Source organism: Bufo gargarizans, chromosome 4 (assembly GCF_014858855.1).
Source record: "Bufo gargarizans isolate SCDJY-AF-19 chromosome 4, ASM1485885v1, whole genome shotgun sequence".
Taxonomy (NCBI): Eukaryota; Metazoa; Chordata; class Amphibia; order Anura; family Bufonidae; genus Bufo; species Bufo gargarizans.
Window position 1 is genome coordinate 86,463,084 of NC_058083.1, and position 12,546 is coordinate 86,475,629.

The 12,546-nt window shown below is 45.1% G+C and overlaps 1 protein-coding gene across 1 annotated transcript in view; it reads left to right on the forward strand.

Moving 5' to 3' along the window:
• The window catches only part of NCK1 (NCK adaptor protein 1), a 106,207-nt gene that overhangs the window by 31,586 nt on the left and 62,075 nt on the right, over window positions 1-12,546 (forward strand). The window contains exon 2 of the mRNA XM_044289701.1: window positions 6,785-6,854. The gene's annotated coding sequence lies outside the window, so the exon portion shown is untranslated. The remainder of the gene's footprint in view (window positions 1-6,784; window positions 6,855-12,546) is intronic.

A 12,546-nucleotide genomic window follows, 5' to 3' on the forward strand; every position in this document is an offset into this window, starting at 1 on the left:
CTGGTGGGGCTTACTTAAGGTGGCCCATTTGGGTCTGGGACCGCCTGAGCTTGCCGGGACGGTCTCTGCAAACTCTGGACTGTTGGCAACTATGCTGTTCAGAAGAAATATTAATTGGACAACCCCCCCTGTGCATATTTTTTGACAGTTTTCATTTCTATTTCTCTAGAGAGAAACTACTCTAAAATTAGCGGGCTCAGAATGTACCTGTCATGTCGCTCTGACAAATGCAAATGGAACTGTGCAGGCGCTCGGCTCTTATTCATATTTATGCAGCAAAAAATGAGCTTGTTTCTCACTTCATTTCATCCTTTTTTTTTTTTTTTAACCACTTCTTTGTAATTTTCACTTTGACATTCTGAAAATTGGACTGAGCCCGCAATCTGTGGTCACATATGAATTATTGTATGTAGAGATGAGCGAATTTCATATTTTGAAATTCGTTCACGCTTCGTTTGGTGGTAAAAGGTGAATTGCGTTATGGATTCCGTTCCTTTTAGAGGCATTCCATTATTCATTCCATCATAATAGAAGTCTATGCGCTGCAAAACGGATCCGTCCCGTTTCCATTATGCAGGGGACCCCCCCTCCCCCCAAACTGTTAACACCCCTCTATACCCTTACTGCAGACTGCTAGCAATTCATTCATAACGTCTAATAGAAATAATAGCAGAATGGCACACCATAGAGCCATAAGAATAGATGTTACAGAATTATTACATGAGGAATACATGCAGCTATTAAAACAGGCCTGTCGGGAGTGGTGAGAGGTCCTCTTTAAGGCCCCTTGCAGACGAGCGATACGGATTAGGTCCAGATGCGTTTAGTAAAAAATGCGCAATTTCGCAAGCAAGTTCCGTCAGTTTTGTCTGCGATTGTGTTCAGTTTTTATCGTGCGGGTGCAATGCACATCGATGATTTTTTTCATGCGCGTGATAAACTGAAGGTTTATATCTCTTAGCAACCATCCGTGAAAAACACATCGCGTCCGCACTCGTTCACGGATGCAATTTTCGCGTAGCCCCATTCACTTCTATGGGGCCAGCTTTGCGTGAAAAATGCAGAATATAGAAAATCTGCTGTGATTTTCACGCAACGCACAAGTGATGCATGAAAACCAATGCTTATGTACACAGACCCATTGCAATGAATGGGTCTGGAATCTGTGCGGGGAGCAATGCCTTCGCCTCACGTATTGCACCCGCGCGGAATACTCGCTTGTCTGAAAGGGGCCTAAGCTGTTGGATTTGGACTAATCCTCTGAAATATGTACAATATGTATTTACTGTTGCAGTGGAGCAGCTGGACATACAGCGAACCAAAAAATATGGAGTTAAATTTAAGATGCGTCTTTTTGATACAGAATCGGATGAGGTAATTTTGTGACGTGTAAACCACATGTCTGGGAGGTTGTGAAGAAGGGTATGATGATGTGGACATCACTTTCTAAATGGAAAATGTTTGGTGAAGGATAAAAAAACTTTAACCCCCTGATCCTCTCAAAAATCCTCAGGTTGTCCTTGAGAATGGTTTCTATTGTGTCCAGTCCATTACATGGGCCGATGCAGAAGGCAATGGTCAGGAACAACCCTCATTCCCGCTGGATCGCTGCTAGGGTCAATCCTCTCCATACTGGTTCATTCTTGGTCAGCAGAAGATCCCGGTTTACATCCGGCCTGCCACCGACAAATGATTTTAGGTGCTGCACGAAAGATCTAGACGTTCGGCGATTGATGGCAAGTTTATGCAGGGCAAATATATGAAACTGTTTCAGATTAACGTTGATCCCCCGATAATTGTCCCGACCCTTGGACCATGTGAAAAGGCCTCAGGCCGCTGTATTCTTAGAGTCCTATTACACTGTTTGCGCTAGACGAGTGCCAATCGGCGATAAACTCCTCAATTAGCTTAGTTTCACACTAGCGCTGAAATGTTCTGACAGCACAGCAGGCGGCCAGAGTTCATCACATCCTGCAAAGCCGTAACCTGCTGCAGCACCGCCAGTCTCCGTGGACCATAATAGGACCTGACTGGGATCCTCCCGGTTTCCGATATTGGTGCAAGGAGCAGTTTTTGTCTGGCTGAATCGCAGTGCTAATGCCTGACAGAGGCCGTATCCTCGGCAGTATCCGGCTAATCCAGATGTGATAAACTACAAGAACAGCCTGCTGCAACATTTTATCACTGGTGTGAAACTAGCCTTATCGCTTATTCGTATTGGTCTATCGCAATGGCGGAGGAACGATTGCTTTTTGTAGCAACATATTTCCCTTTTGCTCCCATTTGCTGCATTTCCCCCCCCCCAAAAGTTAAGTTGGATAGCATTAATGTAATTCAATTTTGTAATTGGTGTAATTCAAGTTTGTTGCGTGATTTGCTCCCCCCCCCCCCACCCCCCTTTTATTGGAAGGATACACAACATAAATGTCGATGTTGCAAAAACACTTTTTACGTGTTTTTTTTGTTTCTTTTTTTATTTTATTTTTTATCCATCATTGCCATAGTGTTGCAGCATCCTTACGCAGGCCCGTTATCATGATTGAGTCTTCCTATGTATGCTTGTTCCCAATAATTGGACCAAACAAAACTCAGATGGTGTAATAGGGCCTTTTATCTAAGGTTCCGACCCCTAGATTTGCATCATCCTGCAGCACAGTGCTGAAACGGCCTGTACACATTAGAGAAATGAATGGGGCATTTCAACATACTTTACCATGGACTTCCTTGGGGGATGAGCACTTTCAGAGGTGTTTGGCAGTGGCTTATAAATGAAGCATGCAGACTGCCAATATGAGAGAAGATGGCGGTCAGGTACGTTCTGTGTATGAGCAGCTGTCACTTCATCTATGTCATTTCTCCTTAAAGGGCATCTGTCACCAGATTTATGAGAATTAATCCAGCAGACATGCAAATGTAATGCTTTTAGACCCATTTCTTTGTGAGTTTTCTTGAACCATGTGCAACAGGGGTGGTGTCATTGCACCCAGAGGCTCCAGTCCCTGCCACTAAGACTGACAGAATAGGCAATAAAAACCTAATTATGCCTGGTCCTGAAGTGGTCCAGGAGTGCATTTGGTGCAAGCACTGTACAGAAATGTAGGCGGCAGTCGTCTAGGACTTTATTGATGGTCTATCTTTATATCTGATCCTAGGGGTCCAGCTGTCGGCACCACTGCTGTTTAACTGATTCAAGTGGCTGTGACCCTCCACCGAGTGCTGCATCCCCTCCATTGTTTACTAGACACAGGGCCTTACGTTTTGTAGAGCTGGCCTGGTATTGCAGATCAGTCTGACTCGCTTAAATAGGACTGATCAGCAGTGAGCTGTGAATAATGCTGGATCCCCTTCCCCCGACCCTTCAATCAGCTGATCAATGGTGTACTGGGGGTCCTAAAGATAGGCCGTCCTGCAAATCCCCTTCCCCTTTAAGCCTCATGCACATGGTTAGTCTGTGTGTTGCAGCAGAGAATGGCTCCATAAGCGTTCCAGGGCTGCTGTATGACATCTAAGGCCACCTGCACACCTTGCGGTCTATGTGCGGTTTTTCACCGCAGCGTATTGCAGTACCAGCAAAGTATGAGGTTAAGCAGATCTCAGGTACACTTTGCTTCTTTCTTTCCATGCGGAAATTGCCTTGCAGATCTGAAGAATGTCAATTGTTTGCTGTTTTAGGTGCGGATTTCACTGTATTCAAAGGAAGGGTGAGATCTGCGGCAAAACCGCATCAAATCTGGCCCAAAAACCACAAATATCAAATCTGTGTGCATTACCTGTGCGAGCCCTACTGCAGCCCCCTACAATACCTAGCTATAAAACAGCCTTAGGGGCCCAATCGCACAACGTTTTGCAGAACAGATGCAGACCCATTCATTTCAATGGAGCCGCATCCGTAGTTCCATTCTGCGGCCCCTCAGAAAAGATAGAGCATGTTCTAATCGCGGACAAGAATAGGCATTTCTACCATAGGACTGGCTGGTAGCCATGTTTTACGGATCTGCAATTTCCGTATGCGTTTTGCAGTCTGCACAGGTGGATTTAGACAGGCAGGTTATTGGGAACGAACGGTCCTGCAATTTCTCATTCCTGACAATCTGCTTGTGTGAAGGTGCGATTGATCATACGATGAGCGAGTAAAGCGCTCATTCATCAGGTGACCCTGTCATTCTCGCAGGCACCTAAACTATCGTTTCTGGGCAGCAGGTCATGCGGTCTAAACCGCCATCTGCTGCCCAGGAATAATGCAATGTATGAGGGTGAGTGATCGCAATAGCGACTGCTTGTCCTTGTACTGTGGAGGAGATTGCTGCCTGTAAATGCAGAGCTTCACCTCTACTGAGTGAGCAGCCGACTGTGTAGGGAAGGAGCATTGGCTTCCTGATAATCGGCTGCTGCTCGGCGCGTGTAAATACGCCTTTAGAGCGACTGTATAATCTCCATTTTCCTGGGGGTTGCATGATAAAAAATGTCCTTGGATCAGGGTGTACATTTCACGTTGGAACTTGGAAAATATCAAACATTTGGAATTTCCTATTTACACAATTTATGTTCTTGGAATTCAATAGAGAAAATAAACAGTGGGGAGCGGAGTGTTTTCATTTAATTACTGAAGATGAGCGCTGACCCTCGCTGCCTCCATGTGTCTCTTCTCATTACCCAGAGAAGCGCTCTGGATGCCGCCTGTTCTGAATTCCATCTACTTGACTTTTATCTAATATTTTCTGCAAGGTGTCCGCGTATAGAGTTCTTTATTAATCCTGCCCCGCTGCGGGGTTACGGACCAGTGCTGGTCTGACTGCTAGGATCATGGTCATGAGAACTGGGGCCCTGTCCCCCCAAAACGAATGAAGCTGCAGGTCAAGCATGTGCACTGCTGCTCCATAAATTTCTATGGGATTGCTGGATATAGCCGAGCAATTGTACTTAGCCATCTTCAGCAATCCTATAGAGAAGGCAAGGAGTGGCAGTGTTAATGCCTGACCTGTGCCGTCCATTTTGGGGGACAGCACCCCCTCATTCTTGTGGTCCCAACAGTCAGACCCCTGCCGATCTAATAGTTAAAAGGTTTGGGTCATTTCACACATTCATCCCATATGGCTTGGATATGCCACTAATGTCAGATAGGGGCAGGTCCCACCTCTGGGACCTGCCCCGATCTCTAGCATGAGGTCCCCAAAGTGAACATGGGCGTATTGCGCAGGAGCGGCCACCTCCTTCATTTACCCCTATGGGAGTTCCGGAAATGGCGAACCAGTGCTAGGCTATTTTCGACACTCCAATGAAAGTGAAAGGAGGGTGGCAGCCCTTGCGCAGTGCGCCCTTGTTCACTTTGGGGACCTCGTTTTAGAGGACCTCTGGGACCTGCCCCTATCTGACATTAGAGGCATATGCAAACCATATCTGACGAAAGTTTAACTATTAGATCGGCAGAGGTCTGACCGCTGGGACCACTAGCATGAGGGGGTGCTATCACTTCTGTGGGAGCCAAGTAGGTTTGCATGCTGGGAGTTGTAGTTTCACAGCAGCTGGAGTGCCGAAGGTTGCTGATCACTGTCCTAGTGATATGCCACTAATTTGTGACATGTGCCAACCCCTGTCCTACAGGTAGGGATTAACCTAGTCTGTGATACCCCTTTAAAGGGTTTCTGTCACCAGATTTAACCCTATTAAGCTAGCTGACATTAGTGATGTGCTAATGTGCCGTTCAGTATTCGGCGTAGGCGTGGTGAGGAAGCTGGCAGCCTGCGAGCGTCTTTTCCCCACCGCGCCTGCGCCAAAATACTGAACGGCGCGAGATTTCACCAGAGCACAGGGCTGGCAGACAGATGTGAGCGCAGCCTGGCCCTGTCAATCAGGACTTGGAGGGAGGCGACAAAGGTGGGAGAACGGAGCCTGGCGTAATGGGGGCTTAGATAAAAGCAGGAACAGGCTAGTTAGGTTTAGCTGACATTAGCACATCGCTAATGTCAGCTTGCTTAATAGGGTTAATTCTGGTGACAGAATCCTTTTAAGTGATAAATATGCAGACCGTTATAGGAAGAAGGGGGACAAGACAGTTTACGGATCAAATTATCATTGCAGATTCTCCGGAAAAGCAGCAAACTGTCATCCCATCAATTGTATGAATCCCATCTGAAATATTTCCTCATTTATAATTTCTCTGTTTTAATTACCCTCACCGAAGCCAAGTGCAAATTCTGTTGCTGACAAATATTTGGGAAGTTCATAAAATTGTCTACGTAACGGATTGCGATTTGCAGGATGTTTAGCTTTTCTTTCATACTGTATTCATCTCAGTTAGGGGAATAAAGTGACATAAAAACCCATAAAAAAAAAAAAGCTAAACAACCCAATTATCCTTATGGTCTAGTCACATGTGGATGAGATCATCTGTTTCCCTTCTTCCCATCTGGGAAGTGGCTTTACAGTTCCACCCATGCCTTAATTTTAGTAACTGCGTCCCCTAATCTAACCGTTCTGGAAGCTCTTTTCTTAGAACGCTGAGCACAAAGGTCCTTTGCGCCGCAATCTTCGACTTCTTTTCTTCTTTTTCTTTGTCTTGAAAAATACAGATTTTTTTATTTTTTTAAATGTAGCAGCAATGTATGCATTTTGAAGTTATAACTTTTTCATCATGAAGTAGTGATTATTTTAATAAGTTCTAGACTTCACGGGAGTAGCGGCGCCCAAAGACCCTGTTTTTTATTTACACATTATTGCGCTGTAACAGGGCAGGCTAGTAGTTCTTTCTTACCAATAGTTGATCATATACTGGTTCTCTCCACAGATGGGTTTACAGTGCGCCTAGATAACGGAGGAGCCTCTCTTCATACCGATCACCTCTTCTTACCAATACGGTAACAGAATTAATTTATTATTATTATTATTATTATTATTATTATTATTATTATTCTGTTTGTAAAATCATATGGGATTTTCTGAGAATAAAGTATAGCTGGCAAATCCTTGGATTAGGCCAGTATCAGATCGGTGCTCATCTGACGCCTCCACTGATCACCACCATGCCCAAGCTCCATGTCCCTTGTTTGTCTAGTCCTGTCCAACCCTTTCACATCCCCACCCCACCAGCAGTCTGATTGCAGGGTGCTGATGGGTGTAATAAAGACTCCCGAAACTGCCATTATCTGAGGCCCTGCCCGACAGGCATAATGCAAAGCAATATAGAGGTATTGCAGTTTATTGTATGACTGATTAGAAGATCACAAATGGAAGTTGATGAAGGGTAAAGAGTTTTTGGGGAAAAAAGATCAAACTGAAAAGGTCTTTTTCCTTACAAAGCCCCCTATTATTGGAAAAAAAAAAATGATTGGTATTGCTGTGTCCATAACAATCCAACCTAAAAAATTATCACATTATTTAAAAGGGGTTGTCTCCCTTAATCAAATGGCATTTATCATTCCATCCCATGATGCATTGCTCGTATCCAGAGGTTACGACCACCCTGCAATCCAGCAGCGGTTGTCGTGCTTGCACATATTGGAAAAAAATGCCACTCTCTCTGGTGGCCGAGACCGCAGGAGCACATATACAGTAGGCCTGCGCTTTTTCCTATAGTGTGCAAGCATGGCCATCACTGCTGGTTTGCAAGGTGCCCAAAACCTCTGGATATGAGCAATGCATAATGTGATGGAAAAATTAATCAAGCCAGCAAAGAAGGCAATATGGACAATCACAATACATTAGTAAAGTGGTTGTCCGCCCTTTTTCTTACTGATCTATCCTTTTGGATAGGTCATTAGCATCTGATTGGTAGGCTTCTGACAACCCAGGACCCCTACCAATTTAGCGGTTTCTGAAGGCAGCGGCGCTTGCAGTAGCACCGCGGCCTTCTCTCTGCAAACCAAGGACAGATCCGTACATTGTATAGTGGCTGTGCATGGTATTGGAGGTCAACCCCATTCACTGGCCTCCAGGAAGGCTGCTGCCTTCTAAAACGGCTGATCGGTGGGGAACCTCTGCCAATCAGATGAGGGTAGGTCATCAGTTAGAAAAAGGCGGACCCCCCCCCCCACTTTAACTTTGTCTACATGATAAATGGCATTTGCTGAACTGAGGCAACCTCTTTAGGCTACATGTACACGACCGTATGTGTTTTGCGATTCTCAAAAAAAAAAAAAAAGACGACATCCGTGTTTTGTTTGCGGATCCATTGTAACGTCCTATTCGTGTCTGTTTTAGGCATCATGTTTATTATTTTTTTATTTTTTGGCGGGGCTACGGAACGGACATACTGATGTGGATAGCACACGGTGTGCTGTCGCATTTTTTTGCGGACCATTTGAAATGAATGGGTCTGCATCCTATCCACAAAAAAACTAAAACTGAATGGACATGGAAACAAACAACGTTCGTGTGCATATACCTTTTAAGCTGCATTTTGAATGGCATGGGGGCTGAAGATACGGTTGTGTGAATCGGGTGCCCCAAAATGGCATTTAAAATTATCAACTGATCCAACAAAAAACAAGCCAAAAGATATATGGCTGCCAGAATGGGGTAATTGAAATGGTGCTAGGATTACGTGCCCAATGTACCTCACGTGATCACGGAAGTGCCTGCCACAGAATAAAATCGTGAGCACAGCGCTCACCCGGTAAGGAAAACTCCCCATTGTGGGTGAGAGATACTGTAAATATAACCGGATAACCCGGTATAAGTTCTGCATGGAGGCCTGGTGCTCGCATGAGAGCAGCACTCCTGCTCTACCAGCCCAGACCAGTATTTTAAAAGCAATCAAAGTGTTGTCTGTTATAGTCCCCATGTTGGAAAATTAAAGAGGACCTTTCATTGGTTTGTAGTAAGCGAGATGAATACCTGTACCTGTTTTGCCACCCTGCCTGTTTTTTTTTTTTTTTTTTTTTTTTTTTTTTTAAATGGCGCTCCTGCGACATGTTATTGCTCCCCGCAAATTTTGTGCTAAGTATACTAATACTGAGCATCAGAGCAATGGGGAGTAGATAGTCTTTCTCTGTGGGCATCTCCTTCTCCCCTGGCTGTAGCGCTGTCCAATCGCAGCGCAAAGCATCACAGCCGTGGGAGTGTTTTTTTTTTCTTCTTGGCTGTGATTCTCTGCGCTGCGATTGGACAGCGCTACAGCCAGGGGAGAAGGAGACGCCCACAAAGAAAGACTGCGTCTCCTCCCCATTGCTCCGATAGCATATTGAGCTCGAAATTTGCGGGGGGCCATAACGGGTCGCAGGAGCTCTATTTAAAAAAAAAAAAAAAAAAACTGTCAGGGTGGCAGCACAGCGGGGGGCACCCCGCAGGTACAGATATTTACTCTGCTCTACAGTTAACACCGTAAAAAAATAAATAAAAAATTGCTAATTTATTCTTAGTTGCCACCAAAATACTTAACAAGCGATCAAAAAGCATTTACTCCAAAATTATTCCAATGAAAACTGAGTCATCCCGCAGAAGTCAAGCCCTTACACAACTCCATAGAAAGAAAAAAGTTATGGGTATTGGGAAGCCGCCCCCCCCCCCCCCCTCCTTCCCCGAAAGAGTTGGGCCTCATGCACACGGCCACTGACCTATTGCTGCCCGCAAACAAATTGCGGTCCCCAATGCATGGAACGGCCGCAAAATTGCCGTGTGCCTGAGGCCTTAATAAAAGCTATTAAAGACTAAAACTTGTCCCACAAAAAACAAGCCCCCATACAGCGATATAGACGGAAAAATAAAAAAGTTATAGCTCTTGGAACGCAACAATGAAAAAAGGAATAAAACCGCTTGGTCAGTAAGGCCCAAAACAGGCTGGTCACTAAAGGGTTTTGTTGGAAATGGCTCGCTTATGGAGCACTTTTGCGTCTCCAGGCTAAATTTTAAAGCATAGGACCCTTAGTCGGAGGTCTCGTGCCCAGACAGTTTTCAGGCACCATGCCCCTTCCCCTTGGCAATACTGGTCATCTGCAGAACCATACCCCTTCCCCTTTATATGTTTTAAGATCTTGTCGATTAGTCTTCCCTGGATCAATGTATTTTTTTTTATTTAAATTTTATTTATTTTTTTAAGCTGCAGGAGGTCATGACCAGGTAGCAGATGATGTCAGGTCATAGGAATGACTGGAATGAATGTATTTTTTTTTTTTTTTTTTTTCTCTCCAAATTTTCAGAAATTCTTTAGTTTTCTTCAATTGCTGCACAGTGCCGACACTGTTTGCACAATCTTGCGTTCTTCCGGTGCAGAGTATGTAGGTGCACTAGTGTGGTCTCTCAGACTATAATGTAGACATTGTACAAGGTCCCACCATCTGGAAGAACACCAGTGTTCAGGCATGGCTCCAGAGTTCTCTCATCTTTGCTAGGTTCTAATGTAAAATTTGAGTTTTTCTGCTTCTTTTAAAAATATGGTTTATGTGGTAGTAATAGAAGAAGTTGTGGTAAAGTCCTCGCTTGCCTCCTTGATTTCATCCCAGTGGCATTTCAGCCCTGAGCTGGACTCTGCTGACCTGAGGCCGACCGGTTGCTAGGGGCCTGCTGCCAGACAATATCTTTGAATGGGCTGTGGTTGCTAGGCAGTGTATCCTTAGCAACCAGTCAGAATAGTGCAGCGACTGATGCAGACAATTGTCTATGTGCTGACAGTGGAGACGGAACCAGTTTTTCGTCAGTCTGACCGTGCTTGCCCTCATCTCTGGGCTAATTATTATTATTTTTTTTTACTAAGTTCTTTGTATAGTTGCTGCCGTCCTCCGTACGGCCACAGTGGAATAATCTGATTGTATTTTACTGCCTGAATGCTGGATCTTCTGTGGATAAACTCAACCTGAGGTCACCATAGGTTTCATTTCAGTTGAAGCTGTAGTAGTCTGGGTTTTGTGGCCATAATACATTTGGACAGTTGCCCGGAAAAAAAATCCTGCAGGTGATGAGTGACTACGCTGGATCTCCATACTCCTGTGGAGCCCAATGTAGTCACCTCTACTGCTCAGTGATGGCCTCCTGCTTTTCTCAGAGAAATAGGTCTGTTGATTCTTATTGAAATGTTGAAGGGAATTGTGCCAAGTTTATAGATCTGCTCAGGATCAACCGCGGCCTTTGCACAGGGCATTTGAACTGTACCCAACAGCAGGGGATGGGGAATATACCTGTCAGGAGTCTCGTCAGTAGAAGCCCCATGCCGTATAATGTCTCCTTGGGGCCCCAGCCGCCCCATGCCGTATAATGTCTCCTTGGGGCCCCAGCCGCCCCATGCCGTATAATGTCTCCTTGGGGCCCCAGCCGCCCCATGCCGTATAATGGAGGGGGGAAGGGGAAGGGGAAGTAATCAGTTTTGCCCTAATATATTCTGAATGGATAAGGATCCGCTCAGAATGCATCAGTTTGCATCCGATCAGTCTCCATTCCGCTTTGGAGGCGGACACCAAAACGCTGCTTGTCTGACGAAACTGAGCCAAACGGATCCGTCCTGACACACAGTGTAAGTCAATGGGGACGGATCCGTTTTCACTGACGCAATCTGGCACAATAGAAAACGGATCCGTCCTCCATTGACTTTCAATGGTGCTCAAGACTGATCCGTCTTGGCTATGTTAAAGATAATACAAACTGATCTGTTCTGAACGGATGCAGATAGTTGTATTATCTGAACGGAAGCGTTTGTGCAGATTCATGACGGATCCGCACCAAACTGGAGTGTGAAAGTAGCCTAACTATTTATATGTAAAAATAAATACTTTGCAGTGTTCTCACTAGCAACTAGTCCTAATCATATGTTGAGACTTTCTTTTCAACTAGTCATCTCATTATCCTCACAGGCAGAATTACTGTGACAGATATCACCTTAGTATACCATTCACAATAGATCATATACCAGTTTATCTGCTCCCTCCTGACCTCTGCACAGGTCGCAGAGCTTGCCTACTCTCCCATAGAAGTCAATGAGGTCTCTTCCTGTGCATTGTGCCTGCTGCCAAAGACCAGAAAATATTGAAGGCTGGGGAGTCTGGGGACACAGATACTATATGAAGGCTCACCATTCCTAAGTGGCAGTTATGTAACTTCTGAGTCCCGTCCGGTCGGGAGTATGATTGGTATCACCAGGGTGAGGTGAATATATTTCTTGTCTATATAATGGGATGAGTAACCTGTTGGTGGTCGGGTCTGTCACTGCTGGAGGAAGGAATCCAGGCCATGCCAGTTACTGTGTGATGTATTGTAGTACATGCAGGTGCACAGGGCAAGAGTTCACATTCTTTGCACCTGTCTTCCGGGTGCTGGTAATGCTGGCACGGGGTGGGGGATTCCTGTGGGTTACACACTCGCCTCATTTTATATCTTACATCATGAAGTGTGATGTAGGCTCTTCCGCTGCCTTCTCACACAGCTAGCAGTATAAAAGTAATACGTAAGTAAAATTAAAATGTGTGGGTCTTTGGTATTCAGTTGGTGTTTTAATTCTTAAAGGGCATCTCTCAGCAGATTTGTACCTATGACACTGGCCGACCAGTTATATGTGCACTTGGCAGCTGAAGGCACCTGTGTTGGTCCTATGTTCATATGTGCCCGCATTGCTGAGAAAAATAC